The 26,958-nt window shown below is 42.1% G+C and overlaps 1 pseudogene across 1 annotated transcript; it reads left to right on the forward strand.

Annotated features, from left to right (window-relative positions):
* Window positions 1-1,399: 1,399 nt before the first annotated feature.
* On the forward strand, window positions 1,400-25,527 carry LOC146626046 (NACHT, LRR and PYD domains-containing protein 12-like; annotated as a pseudogene). Its single transcript, XR_014906519.1, has 10 exons — window positions 1,400-1,470; window positions 7,627-7,725; window positions 8,157-8,249; window positions 8,736-8,971; window positions 9,076-10,861; window positions 20,616-20,786; window positions 20,891-21,064; window positions 24,338-24,514; window positions 24,693-24,866; window positions 25,359-25,527. The product of XR_014906519.1 is annotated as an NACHT, LRR and PYD domains-containing protein 12-like (transcript).
* Window positions 25,528-26,958: the final 1,431 nt, after the last annotated feature.

Here is a 26,958-nt window from a genome sequence, read left to right on the forward strand (position 1 = left end):
CTGTAATCTCTCCCCATACTTTCAAAAATATGCACCACTGTGGCTCAACCCCAAAATAAAAATAGGTAAACAAACACTTTATTGGCCACAGTGGCACAAAAAGGCATAACATTAATAAGTGACTTATATGAAGATAACATGTTTATGTCCTTCAATGATTTGACAGTAAAGTTTAATTTGGAAGGACCCGGCCATTTTTGGTGATATTTACAAATGAGAGACTGTCTGAAAGATAAAATAAAATTGTCTCAGGAGAAAAATGTCATAGAGAATTTTTTTGTACTTCCACCCTTAACTGCAAAGGCATCAAAATGGTATCATTTATGTCATTGGGTTAAAAACAACAGATGTAAAAGTCTTAGAAGGGCTTGGGAAAAAGATCTGGATTGTTCCATCGATGAGGGAACATGGGATTCAATTATTTCTGAAAATGGGTTCTACATTAGGGAAGCTAGAGGCAAATGTATTCAATATAAAATTCTCAATAGGTACTATTATACACCAACGAGACTTCATAAAATGGGAACCAGTAAAGACGACCTGTGCTGGAAGTGCCAAGAAGGAAAAGGTTCGTTAGTACATGCTTTATGGGAATGTCCATTGGTCTTCCCAATATGGGAAAATGTTTTAAAATATATGGAGGGTTAAATTACCTAGATCACCAAGACTGTGCCTATTGGGGGACAGAGGTGAGGTGCCAAAGTTAGACAAAGCAGGCTTTAGAGTGTTAAGCACTGGGATTGTGAAGTGTGCTCGTCTCATTTTAGCACTTTGGAAAGACCCTCGGACTCCAACCCTAAAAAAGTGGAAAATGACTGAAAATGCTGCATGTGAGAAAATGCTGGGAAGACTGAGCAGTAAGACAGAGACTCTAACAGAACAATGGGACCGTTTTTTTTTGTTTATATGGGCCTACAACATGAAGACAATGTGAGATACAGTATGAATTAAGAATTAACTGTGTGTGCAACAGTTTATCTATTTATTTATTTATTTTATTTATATTATCTTTATATATTTATTTAATTTTCTTCACTGAGTGTGGTTTTTTTGTTGTTTTGGGTTGTTATGTTATGGTTTTCTTAATTGTTCAAAATAATAAAAAACTTTAATTAATAAATGGCCCCTAAGCTTCTGTTTCATCTCACAGAGCTAAACATCAGTTTGTCTCTCAGATGAACCTTCGATTAATGAGACAAGAAACAAACATCAATAAAACCACTTTAGCCGGATCTGCGTCCTCGTCGGGATGGAAACGTTTAGATTGGTGTCTCCGTTACTGTCAGCATTTATTCTGTTTACCGGTGGGGAGCAGTAGCACGCCCACATCTCGATAATCGACCTTATTCCAAAGAGGAAGAAGAGGAAGCCGGATCACGTGACCTGTTGGCGGTCAGTTCAGACCCCGGACTCATCAGGACGACGTGGATCCGACGCAGAGGCTGGATGGTGACCCCAAACTGACCTCCTGTAAGAGTATCTACTTGATTGATATGTCATGACAAATGCGCGAGCAAGAAAATAATCAGAGCAAATCAGTTCACGTGCGCAGCAGAGTGAAGCTGACCCCCCACCCACTTGAAACGTAAAGGCAAATAGGCGGAGCGGTTAGTGCTACGTTTGTGCAGATTTGTGCAGGTAAAATTAGCATTTGTGCTGCTACAGTATCTGAGATATAATGATTTTAATTATTACGGCCTACGCTGTATAACACCAGTGTCTGTGGCAGTGAGTTTCAGCAGCTGTGGAGTTTTGCACTTTTTCTAGGCTTGCTGCATATTAACTTTTATTAGTTTACACTTTAGTAACACAATTTATTCAGCGGAAAGGTTGATATTTCTTTTGTTACTAGTGCAGAAACGTACACAAGGTAGGCTAAAGTTTTAATTTTTTCTGTGGCAAAACTGAGTTTCATGTGAAGTGATTCACGTATCCCTAAATTATTATTATTTTTTACATACCCAGTTGGCCTCTGTGATTTTGTTTTGAATTATATATGTTCATTATTATTAATGTAGCTGTCTCAGAAAAAATGAAGTGTTTGTTTTGATAGGTTGTTACCTACGTGTAGAAAACTGAATATTCCACAGCACCCAGGCGAGGGATCTTCAACCTGCGGCTCTAAAGCAACATGTGGCTCTCCGGCCCCTCCACTGTGGCTCTTATAAGACCAAGTAAGTCATTTTTTTATTATAAAGACAACAAGAAAGGGTTCTGTTAACAGTTTGTTTTTTAAATGAAATATCTGCATTGACTATTCACTGAATGTACAAGGCTTTTAAAAGTGATTTAATGTTTCTTAGGTTCAAATCTGTTTACTGTAATTTTCAAGTTGGTTGCCCATCTTTCCTAATTTTCAATTATTATGGAAAGGACTCACGTAGCTGGCTTCATTTTAACAAATACTTTTTTCCGTTATAAAGCTTTGATGATTCATTGTCTTATCAAATCTAAAAATAAACATTTTTATTTACATTTCCATAGCTTACCAGATACAACAACTCATTTTCTAGATATTTATAGGCTCTTCCTTTTTTCAGGCTCTAGACAGGTTTTGTAGCAGCAGGGGGAAAAGGGGCCCTTTGAAATGAAAAGGATGCTGACCCCTGACTTAAGCCACCAGGTAAACACAAAACAAATACAGAAAAATTATTGACAGAAAAATGGAACGGGTACTTTCAAGGCTACGGGTGAAGGTGACTGGGTGTGTAAAAGCAAATATGCATCAGACTGACAAAGAAAAGAGTGTTAAAAGATTTTTAATTTAGAACTTTAACTTTATGTGCAAAACTGAACTTACTGATAACACACACTAGCCATTTGAACACATGTAACTGTAATGAACCAAATAAAACAGAAAAATGCAGGCAGCACTCATTATACTGTGTATAACACAGCATGGGGTTGTATTTTTTTCTTTTCAGATGCTCCTGTCACTCCATTTCCCAGGTCATCATAGCACTCCCACACACATGGAGCTCTCCTGCAGTATGCAGTGTAATGCCCCAAACCATCAGTGGTCATCTTTCCATGGAAAGCAATTAATGCCCTCAAAGTGAACGACTTTCCTTGGAGAACCAGGTTGGAGGGAAATTCATTCAGTGGAAATTCTGTTTGGTTTGCAAGGTCAGTATCAATCCACACGATATCTCCAATGTTGTAGCTGTGAGTAACTGTCCCTGCACAGAGCTCATTTCCTGTGGTGCTGTCTTCTGTTTTGAATTCTGATGGACACAGAGATGGATTGGAGAGTGGCCTGAGGCAGGTAGACTCAGGTAGGCCAAGTCCTGCTTCCACAGCCGTGCCAAGATGAGCCATACCAGACTCTTTGAGGACAGAGATGGCAGGAGAAACAAATGGCACTTCCCTTGTCATCCCTTTGCTGAGGTAGCAGTGCTGTGAGGAGCAGTGTTTGGTAAAATAAACACTTGAGATGTTCCTCATTGTCTTAGCAATTACAGCGGAGATATTGCACTGAGCATCGATTTGGATCGCAGCAGACCTCAACGAGACAGCTTCAAACATTACACTAAGCAGCTCTGCTCTCCTCCTGTAGGTTTGTTGGGTCACACCATCTGTGGCAATGGCTTTCACCAGCTGCAGGACTGGGTTTTCACTGTCTTTCAGAACAGCATTTTGAAATGTGGAGCTGTCACAGAAGGCACAACATAAGCACTGAAAAAATGCATCAAATGCACAGGTATTGAGCACAGAGATTGTCGATTCCCCTAATCTAATAGGCTGATGGAGGTTTCCATTTTTTAATAATCCCACTTTCACTCTTTTGGCCCCAAAAGTTTCATCTGCATGGAGCCATTCGGTACATGAAGAGAGGTAGGAAGTCCTCTTCCTTTTTTTGGGTGGAACAGCTAGGCCCCTCCAGTTCTTAACTGCATCCCCATCAGCCGGAAGAATGTTTGTGGCAGCATCAGATCCCACAAACGGGTGAGCATCCATTTTTATTTTGTCTTCTGCATTGTGAGTCGTCATGGATCCAGAATTGGCATCTGTGACTTTCAGTGATCCCACTGTTGCCTCATCTTTGACCTTTTCTTTTGCAGAACAAATCCGCATATTTCCCTCGATGAATGAAAGATGACGAGCAATGAAGCGATCGACTCGAAGAGGCAAGTTGTCATGTTTGAAAAGGCCATGTTTTATGTTTTTGAACTCAGCTTCAACAGTGGCTGAACTTGCTGTGATGCTGGTGCTTTGGAAGAGAGGGACCATTATTCCTGTCCAGAGTGGCAAGTAACTTGCCAGTCTTATTATATGAGGAATAATCTCAGGGAGGAAGTGAATATTATCTCTATCCCCGTTTGCTGCAGCAGGTGACCTGCTCTCCTCACATATTTCTGTTACCCACTGTCGTAGGTCAGTCTGGATCTCATCCACTGAATCCACTCTCTCACTTTCCTCCGTCTGTTCATCTGGAATGATGATGGAGTCTTGAGCAATTTGGGCTTTCAAGTATTTCTTGCACCTTTCTGAAGGAAGAGGGGCTCCAGAACTGTCATCACCTTCTGCCTCACTGAGGGCCACAACAGTGATAGCATGTAGGAGCTGTTTTGCATGGTCCAAACATTGAGACTGAAGAAGCTTTGCTAATGACCTGACAAAGAAATCTTTAACACGATGTGTTTTCTTCTTCAGGCAGTCCCACTGGCATATCATCTTGATGCAGTGCGCAACATCAACCCTGATATAACAAGGGGGGAGTTTGGCAGACTGGGTTCCAAGAAGGACATGAAAGCATTCATTAAGGTAGGACTTCAGATCAGGATGAGGAGTGAAAGCCTTGACCAGAGCTCCCAGAATTGCCAGAGAAAAGTCACTCACAGCTTCCTTTGGCACAGGTGCACCTGCACGAATCCATTCTGTCAACCAGTTTGCGATGGCATTAACATCATGTTTCTCTGACAGCATTTGCACCACTGGGACACTGGGGCAATTGTTTTCTTTCAGAATACCTTGATAAAGGAAGATATGGCCAGATTTGCCATTTGGTCTCAGCAGTTTTTTCACAACTGAACCAGTTGCATCAAAACACACAGTTGGGGGAGATTTTTTTGACAATGTCTTATAAACATGCATCTGTGTTTGACTCCAGTAGTGACAGAAAAACCTGTCCAGTCCAATATCTCGGATGCTACCACTGTGAGGAACACTATATTTTAACAATTGCAGAGATGCAATGGGGTCCTTATCTCCTAATTCCAAGTCTTTTCTCTCTTGTTTGGCTTTTCGCAGTGTGGCCAAATTTGTAAGGTGGCTTGGCTCAGGATCTCCAACATCCATCAGATCTGCTGCCCTCGCTGACCTCCATACAGCCGGTTCCATTCTGCCCTCACACAGCTCTTTAGCGATCTGTTCACGCAGGTTTCCAGACATGAACCGCTTGGAGTGGCCAGTGTGCAGGGAGAAATCTGTATTTCTCATGAAACACTGGAGCACCATTGGACTATTAATTGCTGGCTGTCTGTCACATGACATTTCTAACTGGCCATGACACTCCTTACAGTCGCCTCTGATGTCCAGATATTTATTGGTGACAGTTGGATGGACCTTTGCTCTACGGAACACAAGTGTACATGTATTTTTGATCTTCTTCCATATAAGATCGTTGATGATATGAGTCCAAGTGCCAGGTTTCAAAATTGTGTATTCCCTTTTTTGGGTAGGAGAAAACTTGTCATTGTATTCAACCTTTTCAGGAATAAATTTAACCCAGTCCTCAAAAGGGACTTCTAGTTCAAAAGCTTGACAGTTTTCTTGTCCAGGAGAAATGCAATGTGAATCTAACTCTCCTTCACTATTACTTTCCTGATCACTGATTTCCAAAGCTGACCAGATGTTGTGTCTATTTAGCTTCACAAAAGTGTACAGGGCCTTTGCTGACATCTTGTCTTCTAGCTGCTGACTCAGCTCTTTCCAGACTGATGCAGCTGGAGTGGCTATTTTGCCATTTTGGACTATGGCCTCTTTTGAATTGCAAAGAACTGCAAAAATGGAAACCTTGTCTACAGATGGCTTTCGAGGCATCTAAAAAAAAACAACACACTGATTATGATGGAGCAAAATGTGATTTCTGAACTATATATACAGCCAGGAGCAACCCCTCCCCCAAGTTCTCCACCAATCTACACTTTCATATTTTGTGGAATTATTGTTTTTAAGATGGAGCTATTGAATTTGTGAGTTTATTAAATTGAGTCTGAGTATTTAACCCATGTACTGTACAGCACTTTAGTCCAGTGTGCTACATGTTTTAAAGTGCTTTAGAAACTTTTTTCTTGGACATTTTTGAAAATGTTTAACATTGAAAAAAAATCCTTTTGATCCAGACAGTTAGCTATATCATGTATTAACTCAGTAACTAAAACCTCAGTATTTTAAATGTAAGCTTACCTTGTTCAGAAATCAGATGAACGCTGTTCTAAGAATCCTTCAGACACAGTAATGCCAAAAAATAGTTTTTTCTGCCAGAAAATGTGTATTTGATGCAAAAGACTGCTAGCTTGTTCGTTTCTCAAAAAGTGTTCATGGGAGTGTAAAATGTTCAAATGTAGTTTTCAATAAAGTTTTTTTAATCCACTCTAAAAAAAATAAATACTCAAGCATTTGCATCGTGGTTTCATGAACAAAAAGTGATTGAAGTAAAGAAATTGAAATTTAAAAAAAAATACACTTATTACAAATTTAGCTTATTAAATACAACAAGAGGTTTTTTTTTAACAGAACTTTATTGAACAAGTGAACACACAAAGTGAAAGGTCATTTGAAAAAGACATTTTTCAGCAGTAAACCATAACAGGATATCTCAAATCACAGGAGCACAAACGCTAATTTTACCTGCACAAATCTGCACAAACGTAGCACTAAAAAAGTAGACCATTTTGGTTTGTTTTGGAGCAGTCTGGGGGGATGGTGACCTTTGAATGACCTATAAAATAAAGTTTAATATCTCGGAAACCGTAGCAGCACAAACGCTAATTTTACCTGCACAAATCTGCACAAACGTAGCACTAACCGCTCCGCCTATTTGCCTTTACGTTTCAAGTGGGTGGGGGGTCAGCTTCACTCTGCTCACGTGCGCAACTAAGTTTAGCGCGCGCAGAACTCGGCAGCCGCGCGCACGTCAGTGCAGACGCTTCAGTAGAATCATTAACATGAAGTAATCCAATGACAGCGGTCACCGCACAGCAAACAGTCACTGTCAATAATTCATTCAGCGAACTTTATTCTTCACGTTTAAAATAAATGCCGTTGAAAACAGTGTAACTCGGTTTAACGCAGGAACCTGAAGTGTCCACAAAGTGACCAATCACATTAGGACTACGGGGGTCCGCCTCCAAACTGCCAAAATTAATTTTATTTACACGAGCGGGATTTCTCTCCGAGCAGAGAGCGCGACGCTGCAGCAGCGCGTGGAAAGCAAAGCAGACGTTCGCGGGTGCACGAGGGCTTCTTTGTGCCCGCGGCTGTCGAGGTCTACACGCGCGAAATTTAATTACGCGCATTGTTACAACATAATCATCATTCCGTGGGCCGTGGAGGGAAGAGTCAGGCACAACACCCGTGGGTACAGAGCTGATAGCCTGGGATCACTTTACTCTCTCCTCTCAGAGTGAAGACGGTGATGGAGGAAGAGGAGGAGGGAGCAGAGGGGAGCAGGTGGTCCCAAGAAGAGCCTCCGTATTTCAACAGTGACCCTGAGCCTCCAAAGTAAGAGTGCGCTGGGTAATGACGACTGTAACAGCTGATACACTCACCTGTGACGTCACATGGATCCTGTTAGTGTAGCTGTTTGTTCACACTGACTACTAAATACTTTTACTTTGAAATGTCAGGCACACTTACACATGTCACCAAACCAGACACACATCAGGCGAACAGTATGTATTCATATGTATTCACTCACCAGCTGCAGGAAATAGAATCAGGTAAGGTCCTCAGGTGAAGCCTGAGTGTGTGGTGTTTGCTGTGACTGGGAAAATCGGGAGGCCTCCTTGTGTAGCGTCACCCAGAACAGTAGGAAAATACTCGTGTGGACAAACAGTGCAGATCAGGTTTTTATTATTTTCACTTTACTGCAGGAGGTCGTTTGACTGTTGTTAGAGCGATACAAATGAAAACGTGTGTGTGTGTGTTTGCAGAGGTCAGAGGTCACAGTCTCCAGTAACATGCTATCTGTCCGTGAGGAGTCATGAAGAACCTCCATGTTTCAGCAGTGATCCTGAACCCTCAAAGTAAGAAGCAGTTTCTTCTGTAGCATGGACTGATGGAGTCCGTCTTGTTCAGTGAATCATTTACACGACGATCCATGAGTGCGACCTTTAAACTGTCTGTGTGTGAGGGGAGAATGAAACCAGACAACAGAAAGGCACAAGTTAGAGAACAGATTCCAGCGTGCTTGGAGGGGTGAAAGGACTTGGTCTGAATAGAGCCTGAGTGATGAGGGTCACTTGGCCCATGGTGCATATTGGTGGGTGGGCAGGGAGTGAGTCTGGAGGTGTGAGACCTGATTGACCTGAGACACTGACCAGGTCAATCAGGTGGTGTGCGGGGTCACCTGTGATGGTCCTGGTTTACCTGAGACAAAACACTTTTTCAAACACAAGTTTGTCCACTTTGACTTTTCTCTGTGACCATCAGAGCTTCTGCACAGTGTCATCAAATCTGCATGTTTGTCACTGACAGTCGATGATTTTAGTGATAAAGAAATGTGTTCACAGGGGGAGGAAGAGGAAGAGGAGCAGTGTCTGTGAGGAGGAGCAGCTGTCCTGCTGTGCTTTGTGTCAGGACATCCTGAAGGATCCAGTCTCTACCAGCTGTGGACACTGGTTCTGCAGACAGTGCATCTCCTCATACTGGGACCAGTCTGCTTCATCAGGAGACTCGTCTTGTCCCCAGTGTGGAGAAAGATCCAGAGCTGGACTGCAGACAGCCAGTCAGAGCAGCTGTGTACAAAGTAAGACTGAACATCTGTCTGCTGATGGACTCATTTCTGAAAACTGGACTTCTGGTTGTTGTTCAGACATTGAAGAGTTTTCTTTCTGTTTTTCTTTCTGTCAGCAGATGTTGGTCTGCAGGAGGTTTTAGATGAACATAAGATCAGTCTGAGGAGGAGATGTGAACGTGTGACTGAAGGAAGTGATGCAACAGGAAGTAGAACCCTCCTCAACAGGATCTACACTGAGCTCTACATCACAGAGGGACAGAGTGAAGAGGTTCATACCCAACATGAGGTGAGGCAGCTGGAGACAGCTTCCAAGATGGACGCCCTCCATGACGCTCCAATCAGGTGCCAGGACATCTTTAAAGCCTTACCTGACCAACAGAGACCCATCAGAGTGGTTCTGACCAACGGCGTGGCTGGTGTTGGAAAAACCTTCTCAGTGCAGAAGTTCACTCTGGACTGGGCAGAGGGCTTGGAGAACCAACATGTCAGTGTGGTGGTTCTGCTTTCATTCAGGGAGCTGAACCTGATCAGAGATGAGCAGTACAGTCTTCTGGAGCTGCTCCATGTTTTCCATCCAACATTACAGAAGGTCTCAGCAGAGAAGCTGGCTGTCTCTCAGCTTCTGTTCATCTTTGACGGCCTGGATGAAAGCAGACTTTCATTGGATTTCACCAACAGGAAGCTGCTGTCTGATGTCACACAGAAGTCATCAGTCAGCCAGCTGCTGACAAACCTCATCCAGGGGAATCTGCTTCCCTCGGCTCTCGTCTGGATAACTTCCCGACCCGCAGCAGCCAATCAGATCCCTCCTACATGTGTTGACAGGCTAACAGAAGTATGAGGCTTCACTGACGCCCAGAAGGAGGAGTACTTCAGGAGGAGATTCAGTGATGAAGAGCTGTCCAGAATCATCTCCCACATGAAGACATCCAGGAGCCTCCACATCATGTGTAGAATCCCAGTCTTCTGCTGGATCACTGCTACAGTTCTGGAGCACATGTTGACTACAGAGCAGAGAGGAGAGCTGCCCAAGACCCTGACTGACATGTACTCACACTTCCTGCTGGTTCAGACAAAGAGGAAGAAGAACAAGCACCACGAGGGACATGAGACGAGTCCACAGGAGCTGACGGAGGTTGACAGGGAAGTTCTTCTGAAGCTGGGGAGGCTGGCATTTGAACATCTGGAGAAAGGAAACATCATGTTCTACCAAGAAGACCTGGAGCAGTGTGGTCTGGATGTGACAGAGGCCTCGGTGTACTCAGGAGTTTGTACAGAGATCTTCACAAGAGACTGTGTGATCTTCCAGAAACCAGTCTACTGCTTTGTTCATCTGAGCATTCAGGAGTTTCTGGCTGCAGTCTACATGTTCCACTGTTTCACCAGCAGGAAGACAAAGGTGCTGAGGGACTTTGTGGATATCTGGAATGACATCACATCGCTTCATGAGTTTCTGTCAAAAAGTATGTTGAGATCCCTCCAGAGTAAAAATGGCCACCTGGACCTGTTTGTCCGCTTCCTTCATGGCCTCTGTCTGGAGTCCAACCAGAGACTCTTAGGAGATCTGCTGGGTCAGACAGAGAACAGTCCAGGAACCATCCAGAGAGTCATTAAGAGTCTGAAGAAGATGAACAGTGATAAAATCTCTCCTGACAGAAGCATCAACATCTTCCACTGTCTGATGGAGATGAACGACCTCTCAGTACATCAGGAGATCCAAGAGTTCCTGAAGTCAGAGAACAGATCAGAGAGACTCTCTGAGATCCACTGCTCAGCTCTGGCCTTCATGCTGCAGATGTCAGAGGAGGTTCTGGAAGAGTTGGACCTGCAGAAGTACAACACATCAGAGGACGGACGACTGAGACTGATTCCAGCTGTGAGGAACTGCAGAAAGGCTCTGTGAGTCCAGATGTGCTCATTAACTCATTCACTGCCAGCCATTGGCAGTGAATGAGTTAAACCCATTGACTCATTCACTGCAATTGACGGCTATAGACGTCAATGGCAGTGAATGAGTTAACATCCTTAATCAGTGTAGAAACACACCCAGTATATTTGCAGACTGTATTCCCTCTCCCACCATATTGTGGGCTCTGCACCAACATGGCGAAGTGTCACTTAGAGAGAATTTGAAATTGTGCAGCAGAAGTTAGATATTTTTGTCTTACACCTGATGTGATAATTCTGTTCTGTGATGGCAACATGATGTAATTCAGCCAGGGGTCCGTTCTTCGTACCTCGCTTACTACATCCAAGATCAAATGACACATCCAAGATCAAATCATCGTGCCAACTTTGAGCTCGCTATTCCGGTTCTCCGAACACACCTGTTGTTGACGATTAGTACAGCTGGATGAAGTATTGTGAGATCACTGGGTGGCTTAAAAGGGCCTACGCATCGATAGTAGAAACATTGATCAGCAACCCTTTAATTGGTCGTCGAAAATGTCGAAGGAGCGCGCTCGGTATTTTTCGGCAGCAGAGCAAGAACTCTTGATTGAGGGATTTCAGGAGTTTCAGAGTTTAAACGCAAGGGAACACTGCAAAGGCTGCAAAAGCAAGGAGCGAGGGCTGGCAGAAAGTTGCTGACAAATTAAACTCGTAAGTAATTTAATAATAATAATAATAATGGATTGGATTTATATAGCGCTTTTCAAGGCACCCAAAGTGCTTTACAATGCCACTATTGCCACAATGCACCCCTCGTCAACAAGTTGGTTAAGTAAATAATACCCTCACGGGAAAATCGATATCTCTCTATGAGCACACTGTCGCGCTGAGCTAAAGGATCCTGTCTATCCCGCAATATACACTGAATTCTGAAAACTCTCCTTATCAATCTTGCACCTTCCGCAATGGGTGGCTCGCGTAAACGGACAGGACATGGCTGCGACAGGCTTCCCAAATCCACCTTCGCTTTTATAGCCGTGGTCTCTCATCTTGATTACGCGAAGTAATTGTGTGGATGCCCTCACAGGGCATCCACACAATTGAGTTCCTGTTTCTCTTTAAACTTTATTCTTATAGTTGCTCTGCGTTTTTCAGCACTTAACTACTCCCTCAGTTTTCAGCCGATTTTCTCCGTTCAAACTCTAAACTGTTCTGCTATTTCTGCTTATTCCAGCTATATCTTTTGGTGTTTATTACTATTATACTTTAAAATATTACACTTTTTTCCTTTTTTTTGTCCCATTGAAATGAATGGAAAACTTCCACAATTCTGCTAAAACTTGCTTGTCTTTGAAACTTAACTACTTCCTCATACTTTCACCTAGAAACTCCATTCAAACTTTAAAACGTTCTCAAATGATTGGGCTATTCCTGTGTGATTCAGCTTTTTCACATCTGTTACCGTTTTCATTTAATGCCTCTTTAAGTTTTCAGTTGCAGTTTTGTGATTTTTCAGAAAATACATGCGTTGCTATGGTTGCTATGCAATTAACTCACAGTGAGTACTGGTGTGTTCTGAATTTTCTCTTCATGTCTGAACAACTTCTTGCTACTCGTTCAATTTCCACTCAAGCCCCACAAATTATACATCAAAACATAGGTATTTTTGCTGGCTTTAAGACAGTGTCACTATAATTATTGTGTGAGTTATGGTTTTTTCACAATTTGCCTCGAAGTGACACAAGGTCTAAAAACTCCCCATTCAAAGTCTATGGGGAGGTTGTGAAACTCAGAGCTGAAATACTGAAACTGAAGGCATTTTCAAATCGTCAAAGTTTTATGATTTTAGCAGCTTTTCTAATATGGACCTCAGATTCTTGTTAACAGTCCATGGCAGAAATACATACAAGTACACAGCCTGATGAAGCAGACAGAAGCAGTACCTCTGATTGGTGGACTGAAATTGAGCAGAACCAGGTTGTTCTGCCTCTTTTCACCAGAAAGTTCAGTGTTTTCTCAGCCTCTTCTGCTGTTTTTAATAAGAATTTTCAGCTTTTTCACCTTTTTTCAGGTATATGAGAACCAGTTTGGCTCAGTGACATGAGTATGAGATGAAATTCTGCTGATTTACCTCTTTTCTGCCAAATCTTCAACCATTTCACCTCTTATCAGCATAATTCTCAGCAGCTTCTGCTCTTTTCAGCAGGATTCTGCTCATTCACCTCTTTTCAGCAGAAATTCTGCTGATTGAACTCTTTTCAGCAGAAAGAGCAGAATTTTCACCTCTTTTCAGTAGGGGTGTAACGATATTCGTATCGATATTGAACCGTTCGATACAGTGCTTTCGGTTCGGTACGCATATGTATCGAGCAATACAAAATTTGTAATTTATTTCATCAACTTTCCTTCTGACGATGCTGTCTGTGTTGAGCGCTCAGTGAATCTGCGTTCGACTACTCCACCTAGGCTACATTGTCGAGCCCAGATCCACTGAGCGCTCAACACAGACAGCATCGAAGGAAGAGCGCAGGGCAAGCTAGCAAGACAGAAGTTAAGCTCTCCTTGCAACATGGCAAATTGAACCTCCCCCACCCTCATTCAGATCTGGCGTTTGGAATTATTTTGGTTTTCATGTGATGTATGACCCTGAAGGTAAGCGAGTCATGGACTAAAGTAAAACAGTATGTTGGATGTGCCATGCAATGCTCAATTACATGGGTGGGAACTAGTGTGTTAGCGCAGTTAGCTCGTTAACGTGTTGGCCGTCTAGCCCCATGCACGGGGCGATCAGGGGTAGCTCGTTAACGGAGATTTGCCGTGTTGTGGCGTTAACGTCATTTCAACGAGATTAACCTGAAAGCACTAGTGGGAACACAACGAATATGACTGCACATTTACATCATCCTAGTACAAAAACAACAAGCATGCTACAAACTTTAGCCGAGTCATTTAGACAGCCGTTAGCACATGAGTCTCCTTATGGGGACCTGATATGTTTAATATGCTGCTGAGAATATAGCCCAGAAGAAGCGTATAGTATAGCTTTTATTTTGGAAAGAGACATTTCTCTGTAATAAACTCTCTTTTCCAAAGATGAGTGATTCCTCAATCAGATACAGGGCTCGCAATATCGCTAGCCCGACGTCCAGGGGCTAGCGATTTTTCCAGTCGGGCTACCAAAATCTCTCTCTGCCCTGCCCGTCGGGCTATTGTAGGAAGGAAAAATATATGTCAATGCTTTTGCATTCTTTCAGAAATGTAGCTGGGTAATTATGTCATTGGCATCGGTGAGCCACTGTCAATATGTGACATATTGAAGTCGCGTTTGAATTTGCGCTTGTTTTTTTGCTTTCACTTTGCAATCGCTCGGACAGCACTGATTGGTGAGTGATGATAATTTGTGCACCAATTCCTCTGACATTGTCTTATTAATCGTTAGCTGACTATGCAAACATGACAAGTGAAATCTCCCGCAGCTTAAACATGTGAGAGGTTGATCGCGCAGAGAATCGCTGAGCAGGGCTCGCAAAATTTTAAAATCCCTGGTAGCCCTTCGGGCAGGCACTCTTTAGTTTTTGGTAGCCCGAAATAAATTTGAGTAGCCCGAATAAAAAAAGATTATTTTTATTGTATAATATTGTAAAGGAAACAAAACATCAATCAAAAAATTGTTAAAACACAAATTACAACAACTGTGTAAACATTACAATCAACTCAAATATCTGGTTCTAATTAACTCATTCACGTCTATAGCCGTCAATTGCAGTGAATGAGTCAATGGGTTTAACTCATTCACTGCCAATGGCTGGCAGTGAATGAGTTAAACAGAATTTTCTGTGAACTTGTTAGAACTGTGTAGAACATGAATTAGTCTGTGTCAGATCCTGAATCTGAAATTTCCACTGAAGTCTCGGATGAGAAAATGCCACTCGACGTTGAGGGCATAGCATCTCCTTCATCAGCTTTCTCTTCCTGTGCATTGCCCTCCATTTCACTGCTCTTTGTTCTTGTCGGGGTTTTATGATCCAGGTGTCTTGAACCTTTTCCAGAAAACATCCAGAAACGAATCGACTTGTCAGGGCAAAAAGATTCAACTGTTTCCCCATTAATGGAGAGTTGCATGCAGTCATTCAGTGTTTCAGGGTGTAGAGAGGTACGATGTGTTGTCTTCACTCGGTTCATGCAAGAAAATCCTCTCTCACAGATGGCTGTCGATGGACTAAGTGTCAGCATTAATTTCACCACCAACAAGATATGAGAGAGATGTTCTGAATTCTCAGAGAGGAGATCTCTGTACAAGCAATCTACTTTGCGACCCCGGCGTTCTGCAAGCCACACTTTTAGATCCATCCATCCATTCTTGTGGAATTTTCTCTTTCTCTTCTGCATCTAGCAAACAGGCAAAATGTGTGACAAGATAATCCACCTCTTCATCCCCATAATTTGCTAGTTCTTCTCTGGGGTAGGGAAGAGTGGAAGGGTCAAAAACCTTGAAACAAGAGAGAGGCTTTTCATGGAGATTTTTAAATCTGTTGTCCATGTACTTGACTGTGTTGTCAATAATCTTCTGGATCTCTGCACCAAAGGTGTCTTTGTCTGTTCCCTCACCTCTTCTAGCAGGTCGCTAACTTTTTGTTAGCTGAGTTCCACAGTAGCAAATGCTACCATCCTGGTTCGCTGTGAACTTTGTGTCCAAGGTTTTCTGATATTCTCCTGGTTTTGTTTTTAGGCTGAGTAAGCGTGATGTTGTGCTCTCAACTAACTGATTTGTTCGTGTGATGTTTAGGTTATCATGCAAAGAAAAGCGTCTGGACTTCTTTAAGTTACTTGAAGACGTTTCACCTCTCATCCGAGAAGCTTCTTCAGTTCTAAGGTCAAATGGTGGAGAGTCCCAGATATAAACCTAGTGGGAGTTTCCCCCCACAGAGGGACAAAAGGACCCCCTGATGATCCTCTAATCACATGAGCCAAGGTGGGAAACTGGGTGTGGGTCCCAATCAGCCAGAGTTTCGGGTGTGTTCATTGTGAAACCTGGCCCCACCTTATCATGTGAATTCCTGAGGTCAGATGGCCCAGGATGTGAGTGGGCGTTAAGGCGTCTGGGAAGGGATCTCAAAACTGGATTATAGGAGTGAAAGAAGCCATCTATGTCCACTGTGAGCGACCATCTTTGAACAGAGGCGGGGGTTTACGACACCAACTCTCTGCCATCTATAATCCAGTTTTGAGATCCCTTCCCAGACGCCTTAACGCCCACTCACATCCTGGGCCATCTGACCTCAGGAATTCACATGATAAGGTGGGGCCAGGTTTCACAATGAACACACCCGAAACTCTGGCTGATTGGGACCCACGCCCAGTTTCCCACCTTGGCTCAGGCGATTAGAGGATCATCAGGGGGTCCTTTTGTCCCTCTGTGGGGGGAAACTCCCACTAGGTTTATATCTGGGACTCTCCACCATTTGACCTTAGAACTGAAGAAGCTTCTCGGATGAGAGGTGAAACGTCTTCAAGCAACTTAAAGTCCAGACGCTTTTCTTTGCATGCTCCTTTGACTACGATGACCTGGATGATTGAGAACCTTCACAGACATTTAGGTTATCATGCTGAAAATCAGTAGAGCACTTGGATAAGATGGTACTGTAGTCCAACATGAAATGCAGGAAGCGAACAAATTTCTCAGTCTTCATCTCCTGCACCACCCCCTTAGCCTTGGCTGCATCCTCGGCTTTGACATCACTTCCTTCTGCCATGTTCTCCATATGAACAACAGTGGGAGTGTAATTTTTTTCCACAGCCTTTAGACATCTCAGCCGGCTTGGAAGCCACCGTGTGCTCTTCAGCCCACTGAAATGTGCCAGCCTCTCATTTAGCAGCTCACTTATTTCTGTCAGCTCTCTTCGCTTCTTTGGGGAATAGTAGTACATCTTAAAGATGGTTTTCAGTGTATCTTCAAATTTCACCAGGTACTCACAGCCTTTCACGCTATCCAGCACGGCTAGCTCTAGTTTGTGTGCCACACAGTGGATTGTTATGATGTGGGGTATCCTCTGTTTCAGTCTCCCAGATACTCCTGTTTTCTCACCCATCATCACTGCAGCACCATCAAAATTTTCACACACTACTTTCTTTTTCCATGTGTCCTCTCTGATACCCATGGTGTTCACTGCTTCATCAATAGCCTCTAAAATACCTGCAGCATTTGCACTCTTGACTGGCTGACATTTGATCATGTATGTGGCTATGTCACCATTATCCCTCACATACCTGACGAGAACCAACTCCTGTTCTATTATACCAGTGTCTGTACTGCCATCTGCAAGAATGGATAAGAACCTGCTTTCTTGAATTTCCTTTTCAATCTGGTCTCTTGAAGTTTGTGCTATTGCTCCAATAAACTCTCTGCAAGCATGGTCATTGAGGTAAGTGGAACCAAGATCGAGGCCATTTGCTTTCTGAAGTTTGCAAAGACGGCTAAATTTTGCCAGTGGTAGTTCACTCTTTGCAACATAGTACGCAGTTCTAAACAGCTTTTTCAGGACTTCTTGTTGTGCTTGGTTTATTTTTAGTATGGTTTTTGCAATTGGTGTTTGTTCTGGGACAGATGCTGCAGACTGAGCACCAATGCATTTCTTGTGATGCAGAGATTTCTCATGAGTTCTGATGGGGTCTTTCCTAAAATTACTGGTCCCAGTAACAAAGGCGCTTGTCGACTCAGCAATAGAGGGAAACTCACGACACACCCGGCAGAACATCATGTTATTTACCTTGTCATATTCCAGCCACAGAAATTCTTTTGTCCATGAATCCAAAAAACTGCGCCTTCTTTTTGCCTCGTAATCTGATTTATCATAACTTTTCCGCTTTGTGGTAGGCCTTTCTTTGCCTGTCCCTTCTTCATCCTGACCTGTCTTTTTTGGCTCAGCAGAACTAAAATACCTGCGTAAATCCATCTGTCTTTACACATGCCAGAGATTTTTTTTTTTTTAATTCTCTGCGCAGTCAACCTCTAGCACGTTTAAGCTTGCTGCGGGAGATTTCACGTGCCACGTTTGTGTCCTGTCTGACTATACCATATTGCACCACTAGAGGGTGGTGTCGTGAAATAAGAGGAAAGTGCAGTCGGGAAATTGTAGAGTTAGAATATAGTTAAGACGGCTATCTGATAACTCGATATGTCTCCCTGTTACCTCTACGATGTAAAGTTATGTGCTGCATTCATTAAAGAGCACTGTTCTTTGATGAGGACTCAGCTAATTACTCAGCTACATTTGCGAAAGAAAGCAAAGGCATTGTCATATATTTTTACTTCCTATGATAGCCCGACGGGCAGGGCTGAGATAGATTTTGGTAGCCCGACTGGAAATATCACTAGCCCCGGGACGTCGGGCTAGCGATTTTGCGAGCCCTGCTGAGCTTATGTGAGTGCGTGTGTAAAAGCATTTCAGTTCTGCTGAGCCAAATAAGACAGGTCAGGGTGAAGAAGTGACAGCCAAAGAAAAGCTTACCACAAAACGGAGAAGTTATGACAAATCAGACTATAAGGCAAAAAGAAAGTGCAGCTTTATGGTTTCATGGACAAAATAATTTCTGTGGCTGCAATATGACGAGCTAAATAACCAGGGCTGCACATAAGTGGTCCGCAGGTGCGCATTCGCTGTCAAAATAAAAAACACGTACAAGGGTTAGGGTTAAATTTAAAAACTGTACTTTTGAGTTAAAATATAAATTTATAATTTTAATAAATGACAAATTAAAAATGCATGAACAGTTTTTTGTATCGAAAAAATATCGAACCGTGACACCAAAGTATCGAACTGAATCGAACCGTGAATTTTGTGTATCGTTGCACCCCTACTTTTCAGCCCAAATTCTGCTTATTCACCTCTGCTGCAAAAATTTTCAGCCTTTTCACCTCTTATCAGCATAAATCTCAGCTGTTTTAAGAAAAAAAACCTCCTTTGAGCAGAAATTCTGCTGATTCATCTCTTTTCAGCGCAACTTTCTGCTTCTTTACCTCTTCAGCAGAAAGTCTGCTGATTTACCTCTTTTTTGCAGAATTTTCAGCCTTTTCACCTCTTTTCATAACAATTCTCAGCAGCTTCTGCTCATTTTAGCAAAATTGTCAGTCTCTCCACCTCTTCTTTGTGAGAATGAGTTTGGCTTAGTGAGACAAGTGGCTACCTTGAGACCAGAAGGGCCAGGTTCGAATCCTGCTCAGGGCAACATTTTTTTTTCACCACTTTTCAGCAAAAATTTCTCCTTCTTTACCCCTTTCAGTAGAATCTTTGCTTTTCACCACTTTTCAGCAAAAAATTTCTGCTTCTTCACCTTTTTTCTACAAAATTTTCAGTTTCTTCACCGCCATACAACTTTTTGCAATTTTTTAACTTTTTCAGCTTTTTTTCAGCAGACATCTTACGCGTTAAGGCATCCACACAGCATTTTCGCAGGAAATGCAAATTTTTCTAGTTTACTATTACTACTCTAAAATATGAATTACATCTGAAATAATCAAATACATGAAATAGAATGATTAATTGTACATTTCCTTTTTTTAGGAAATGACCTGTATGTATCTGTATGAAATCAATGAAAGAATCAAATACTGCATTATCTTTAGTTACATTGATAATATTTATTTATGGAAAAACAGTGGAAATATATCGCTGTTGCTTTCGTATAAATGAAGCGGACATACCTGAGTGGCCGCGATCTAATCCTGTTTACATAAAGTAAGCCTGCTCCCGAGCAGGTTTACGCTTACGGATCTGTTGCTATGACAGCAAGTCCCGGATGAGCTTCGGAGAACCGAACGATCCAAGATCACGCGAAATCGTCAACAATCAAATCCAGCTAACTTACTTAGCGAGGTACAAAGAACGGACCCCAGGAGTGCGTAATGAGCACCATGCACTGCAGTGTGATGAACGCATGGGAGGTATCTCCTTTTTACCATCCTTACAACATGCCCAGCTAACCTGCACAATGCAACACAATGCATGACTTCACAGTCGGAGCCAAGATCTTACTTTTCCATTCTGTTTGTGCTTTTCCTGCAACATTTGAGTTTTTGAATCAAGAATAAAGATTTCTTAGAATCTTAGTTATGTTATAATAATGTAAGTTAAACGTTTACTAAATGTGGTGCGGCAGAAATTAAACATCTTTACCGTCTCTTTTCTCGTTGAGTTCCAGATTGTTTCTAGCTGATCCCAGAGACTTGCTTTGGATGAAACTTTCGTGTAACCTATCTTTGAATCCACTAAATTCCAGATCTGTTCAGTTGGAATCAAATCTGTACTTTGGCCATCACATCAATTCCAATACTCCAGATTGCTTTCTCTTGGTCAGGTAATCTTTGTACAGACTTGAAGAATGCTTGGGGTCATCGTCTCATTGCATGAACCCATGACTACTCAGTTTCAGTCCAGAAGAGATTGCCCACACAGTTTGAAGAAATGGAAGCCCACGCAATCATCGAATATCTGCCGTGTTTTACTAAATCCTTAATCCTATTTGTCTCAAAGACCTTCCAGCATCATAAAGTCCTTTTAATGCAGATGTTTCCTTCTCAATGAGCTCTCGATATACTATTTTTCAAGTCAAGTGGCTTTATTTTCATTTCAACCATGTTCAGTGGTACAGTACAAAGTGAAATGAGACAGCATTCCTCCAAAACATCAGATTATGACATCACTCTGTTTTCTGTTTGGATGCTTCACATCTGTTTTATAACTCACATTTTATTTTCTGTTCACAGACTGAGTTCTTGTGGACTCTCAGAGACTCACTGTGAAGTTGTGGCCTCAGCTCTGAAGTCCAACCCCTCCCACTTGACAGAGCTGGACATGAGCTTTAACAACCTGCAGGATTCAGGTGCAAAGCTGTCCGCTGGACTGAAGAGTCCAAACTGTCAACTTAGGATTCTGAGGTCAGTTTACTGATTTGAGCTGTGATATTTATTAAATAAACATTTATATCAGTTTACTTTTTGAATACGATTAAAATTTATTTGTTTCTAATGTTTATATTCAGACTTAAAGGCTGCAGCCTGTCAGAGGTGAGCTGTGCTGCTTTGACCTCTGCTTTAAAGACTAACCCCTCCCATCTGGTAGAGCTGCACCTGAGTGGAAATGACCAGAAGAAATCCGATGTCAAGGGTCTGTGTGCTTATCTGGAAAGCCCTCACTGTAAACTACAGACTCTGAGGTCAGTATGAGAAACACGTGTGGCTTTGTTGAGGCCTGAGCTGCTCGAGCTGGCATGCCCCATGCAAGCCGGCTTCTATACAGTTAGCATGTACGGGGCCCAGCCGTGTTTTTGGTGGGCTTGGTTCCACCTCCTCTACTATGACCCCACCTCACTGCAGTTGCACCTTTTGCCTGGTACCTAATAGTAACTCCCAGTGGTTTCCACCTGGGTGGGTCCTCTGGGGCTGCTTTTCCACCTCGCTGGGCTGTGGTGGGCTAAGGCCTCCTCTGTGGGGTGTGATTGTGGAAGGTGGGGTTGTGTGTGGTAACCCTGGGGGTAACCACACACAACCCCCAGTAGTCCCAGTAGGGGACCAGGGTTACCCCCCTGGTCCCCTACCATTAGGTTTCCTCTCTTCTTGTAATTCACAGCACTAGCATAGTACACACTCACATAAGATTTAATAGCTATATTTACTAGGGCTGGGCGCTATATCGAGTTTTTAAAAAATATTGATATATTTTTATACGAGATATAAGGTGTGACAATATCCTTTATATCGATATAGTCTATGTTACGTTATAATTATACTTGTGGAGCCGCAAGTTTGCCTCTTTTACGTCCACTTTTGTCTTTACGCAACGTTACTCGGCCTCGCCCCTCCTCCCCCATCGCTTCACCTGCAGGAAGCGACAAGATGGACATGGCAAATCTCCGTTAACGAGTTACTGCACATCGCCCCGTGCGTGGGGCTGGACGCCGTCAACGTGTTAGCTAGCTAACCACGCTAACGAGCTAACCACGCTAACGCCATGCAGCCCAGAGGCGCTGCACAGCCTAAAATCCTTGCATTTTCTCAAAAGTTGACAGCGCGCCTTATGTATGAATTCTGTTTGTGCTTGATGGCCGCGAACCGATTTTATGTGGAACACGGCGCTCAGCAATCTGTCAAAAATGTTTTAGTACGACTTTGGTTTGATGGATTGTCGGAGCATTACGGCTACCGAGGAGCCTCGCGGAGTGATACGTACTGTGCTTCAACGTAATATTACCCTACTGTGTATAAGGACTATAAATGGCACCTGTTAAGAGACGTGGTTACGAAGAGGATTTCAAACTCAATGCTGTCAGTCACACAGTAGAAGTTGGGAACAGAGCAGCTGTGAAATCTGTCTTTGTTACTATGCTCAGTGTCTTTTAGTTTACATTTTGACTGCACAATTGTGAGCTTTTTGTTATGCACAAAAACAACATTGTTTTCTTTTATTTATGGAGCATTATTATTTAATAAATGCTCATAATTTATTTTTGAGTAAATTTTATGTACATCTGCTCTATGTTAATAAAAGTGCCTGTGTGACATCTGGGACACAGCTTTGACTAAGAACTCTCTTTTTGTTCTTACTTTATGGCTTTTAAAAAAAAATATCAAGATATACATCTTATATCACCGTCCAGGTAAAAAATATCGAGATATGAATTTTGGGTCATATCGCCCAGCCCTAATATTTACATACGACTGTAGGGGCTGGGGCAGGCTGGGTTAATTATTTATAATAATAATATAATAACATGGAAAAACAGACCTGCAATAGAAACATATTTATGAGCAACGGGAATAAAAATGACCGAGCTAAGATCCTGTGGGACTTCCAGATACAGACGGACAAAATGGTGGTGGCTAACCAACCGAACATAGTGGTAGTGGACAAACAGAAGAAGACGGCCGTAGTGATCGATGTAGCGGTTCCCAATGACAGTAACATCAGGAAGAAGGAACACGAGAAGCTGGAGAAATACCAAGGACTCAGAGAAGAGCTCGAGAGGATGTGGAGGGTGAAGGTGATGGTGGTCTCAGTGCAGTGACTCCCAAGCTAGGCGAGTGGCTCCAGCAGATCCCGGGAACAACAGCGGAGATCTCTGTCCAGAAGAGCGCAGTCCTAGGAACAGCTAAGATACTGCAGGACCCAATAAAAATGTAGATGGGCCAGTAAGACTCTGATTCACTAACCTGAGGGATGTTAGGTAGGACACCTAATTATTATTAAGGTTAATTAACATCTATGCCATCATAACGTCTGTTTTCAGCAACAGAAAAACTTTGCAGAATGGAAATCAACATGAAAGGCCTGTTTTTTTTCTCCTTTGAATGTTTGCTCATTAATGAGAAACACGTATTTCTTATCCAGTCACTCCATGAATCAACAGAATAATTGATAGAAATCAAGATTACTTAAATATTCCACAGCTGCAGCTCAAGTAGAGACCTTCCTCATTTGGGTTTTTATCATAGTATTCTGATGTTTGGACTCTGGTGATTCGAGTGGCTTTGATGGGAGTGTAAATATCATCACATCAAAACCTTAGATTAGATGTGTGCAGTGCAGATTCATTCTGACCATGAAGGGATTGAGTTTAACTCCTCTTTTCAAATATTATGGTTCTGTCATAATGCTGGTGTTATATTGGATTCTTGTGGTGAAAAGAGCAGAACTGAAAGATGATGCCTTCATTTTCCCGGTCCATTTACTTTCCAACCCTCACCTGTAGTCATGAGATCTGGGTAATAACTGAAAGAGGAAGGTCGTGAATGCAACCGGCCAGATTTCACCATAATGTTGCTGAGCTTAAACATGAGATGAGGGCCTTCGACATCCAGGCGGATCTCAGAGTAGAACTGCTCCTCCTTTGTATCGAAAGAGTCATATATAGAGTATAGCGATTCAAACGCTCTGGGCCTCTGGTTAGGACGCCTCCTGGAGGTTGTTTTCAGTTAGAGAGGAGGAGACCCCATGAGTAGAGGGTCATGGATGGATTTGTATTCAGAATCAGTATCAGAATCCTTCCTTAACCCCGTATTAATGCTTTTAAACTTTGAAATCCAAGGATATTATCAGAGGCAGATTTCCTTCCTATTTCCTGTTTTTCCTGCAGCTGTGTCCGCCTGTATCACTCTGGCTTCACAGTGTGATTTAGGACTTTCATCCATCTTTACACTGAAGGAGGATTAAACACTTTGGATCATTTTTATCTTTGCAGGTTGTTGTTTTGTTTTTTTTTATACTAGAATCCATTTTTGGTTAATTGTTTGTTTGGTTTTTAACGGATGTTTTCGGTTATCAGCGTCATCTGTAGACTGATCATTTAGGTATATCCACACATATCTTTTCCCAGGGTGACATTGGAAGAAGTGTATAAATGAAACTCGCAGCACTCACAGAGACGTTCACTGTGTACGCTTTTGCTTCATGGAAGTAAAATAACTTCTGTTGTGTTTTATTCTTTTTTCAGATTAGGTTCATGCAGTTTATCAGAAACCAGCTGTGACCATCTGGTCTCAGCTCTGAAGTCCAACCCCTCCCATCTGAGAGAGTTGGACCTGAACTATAACATGAACCTGCAGGACTCAGGAGTGAAGATGCTGTGTGGATTTCTGCAGAGTCCAGACTGTAATCTGGAGACACTCAGGTCAGAGTCTGTCATGTTTCTGTGCGACAATATTGTGAGTGAAAGTTGACTGTGGGTTGAATATCAACTAAGGTAGTAGATCAATCAGATGACCACACTAATGACATATAGAGAGTTTGGTTGGGGGAGCAGACAGTTTGTCCTTTTTAATTCACTTCATATTTTCAAATTCCTTCAGTTTCAGTCTCTGCGGTTTGTCAGAGATCAGCTGTGCATATCTAGCATCAGCGCTGACGTCCAACCCCTCCCATCTGAAACATCTGGAGCTGAGTAACAACAATGTGCAGGATGCAGGAGTGAAACATCTGTGTGGGTTTCTGGAGCGTCCCTGCTGTACACTGGAGAAACTGAGGTCAGACATCACATTTTAGTTGTTGCTGAAATGAATATGTGACAGTTGCAGATATGACTGTTATACTGACCCCACTGAGTCTTCACTGTAAAATCTGTTGTTTTCAGTGATTTTCATCCAATCGTAGACACTTCTCAGAGTAGCAGTTGTAAGATTGTCTCATGATTTGTGATTTTAATCCATAAAAACTGTACTGGCTGAAATATTCAGAGATAAATATGTCCTTACACTTTTATAGCCTTCCAGCTGTATCTTAAAGTAGACAAACTGAAAATAATAATGTTGTCCTGCATGAAGTATGTAGGCTCTGTGCTCTAGCACTAGCTTTTCTCCTGACATGTAATTAGTCTGCATGAGTTCTGGCATAAGGGTGTTTTAGAGGAAGTAACATATTGTCGGCCGTATTAATGAGAGGTGTTTTTCACTGTTTGAAACTGCATGTTGGCTTCAGATGTTTGAAACGCTGATAAATAAACTTGCATGTTTTTAAAGTTTAAGGAGCTGCAGCTTGTCACACATCAGCTGTACTTCTCTGGCTTCAGCTCTGAAGTCCAACCCCTCTCATCTCAGAGAGCTGGACCTGAAGTACAACAACCTGAAGGATTTAGACGTGAAGCAGCTGTCTGATCTTGTGGAGACTCCAGACTTAAGAGTGGAGTGAGTCACTGCTGATTTCAGCAACACTGTGTTACATGTATATTATTATGTATGCAGTATATCCCAGAGCTTGATGTAGCTAAAGATGATGGTGATGGCTGTTGTCTGTGTTGATCTTTGCAGGAGATAAAGCTGGATGTAGCTGACAGCCAGTAAGATGCACAGAGATACCTGCCCTCTTTTTGTCTCTCCGCAGCTTGGTTGGTTCTGATTGGACCTCATCTCTCCGCAACATTATTATCTCATTTTTATACACACTGACAAAAGTATCAGTACATTTCGTCCTGGTTTGGTTTTTGTTATCATCTTGTTTTCATCATGGAATAAATGTTGTTACTTTTTACTGTTTGTTCGTTGTTAGAGTTTAATTAGCATCCCGGTCGTGTTCGCTGTGAGCTCCATGTTTTTGTAAAAAAAGAAAAATTCTTCTTTTTGTTTAAATGAAGTTATTATTATTGTCACTTTGTCTTCTGTGAGTTTTGTGCTTGTAGTTAGGGGGTGGGTTTAAAAAAATCGATTTTAGCTTGAATAACACAATATCGATTCATTAAATCCTAGATTAATATTTAAATATAAATGTATTTTACCAGAAATGCCAGAATCTCAGTTTAACGCTCACAAACCATTTAACAACCACCAAACAGCTAAAACTGTAAATGAGAGCAAACAAACAGAATCCACACGAAGACGTAAACACAAAGCGTGAATCGTTCACCCAACGGCGCATACAGCCAACAGCTCACAGATTCTGAAGCTGCAGGTTTCGTCACTCCAACCAAATTTGACTGAACCAACAACAAAAGAAGATCCAAACTAAGCTTCACATAAACATCGTCATGGGTTCCCTCTGACTTTGGCTGTTTTTCTTCCACCACAATAAAATCACACTTCCTGCACATCTCTCTCTCTCTCTCAGTGTACTTCAAGAACAGTTTCCCATCTCAAATCTCTGTTTTCTGCATTATTCTCTTGGTTATTACGCACCAGTCTACTGTTGTGTTCAGTGCTGTTGGCCTCTGTTTTTGTTTGTTTGTTTATTTTTAAATGATCTAAAACAAAGTCTCATTTCTGCTGTTCGATACCAAAGAAATTTATATTTTTTTAATTTATGCCAAATTACAAACTCTCAGCTTTGTCTCTAATCAACCCTCTGCAACTTTGCTCTGCTTCACTTCAGCAGCAACAGGTCATGTTCAGATGTTGATTCGTGGTTTTCAGTTTTTGTTCGACGGCAGAATCATTTTAGGGATATCTGCTATAAAAAGCCAGAACAGGAAAATCTGCTTCATGGTTTTCTGTTTTGTCCTCCGATAAAGCCTCGGCTTTGTTTTTATACATAGATATAAAATATCCATATTTTATATCTATGTGTAATATATTTTAAAAATGTAGTGATAAATGATCAGAATTATATTTCTGAGTCAAAATTGAATTG

Source organism: Diplotaxodon limnothrissa, linkage group LG9 (assembly GCF_057381915.1).
Source record: "Diplotaxodon limnothrissa isolate DT_005_m linkage group LG9, D_limnothrissa_male_GT1.1, whole genome shotgun sequence".
Lineage (NCBI taxonomy): Eukaryota > Metazoa > Chordata > Actinopteri > Cichliformes > Cichlidae > Diplotaxodon > Diplotaxodon limnothrissa.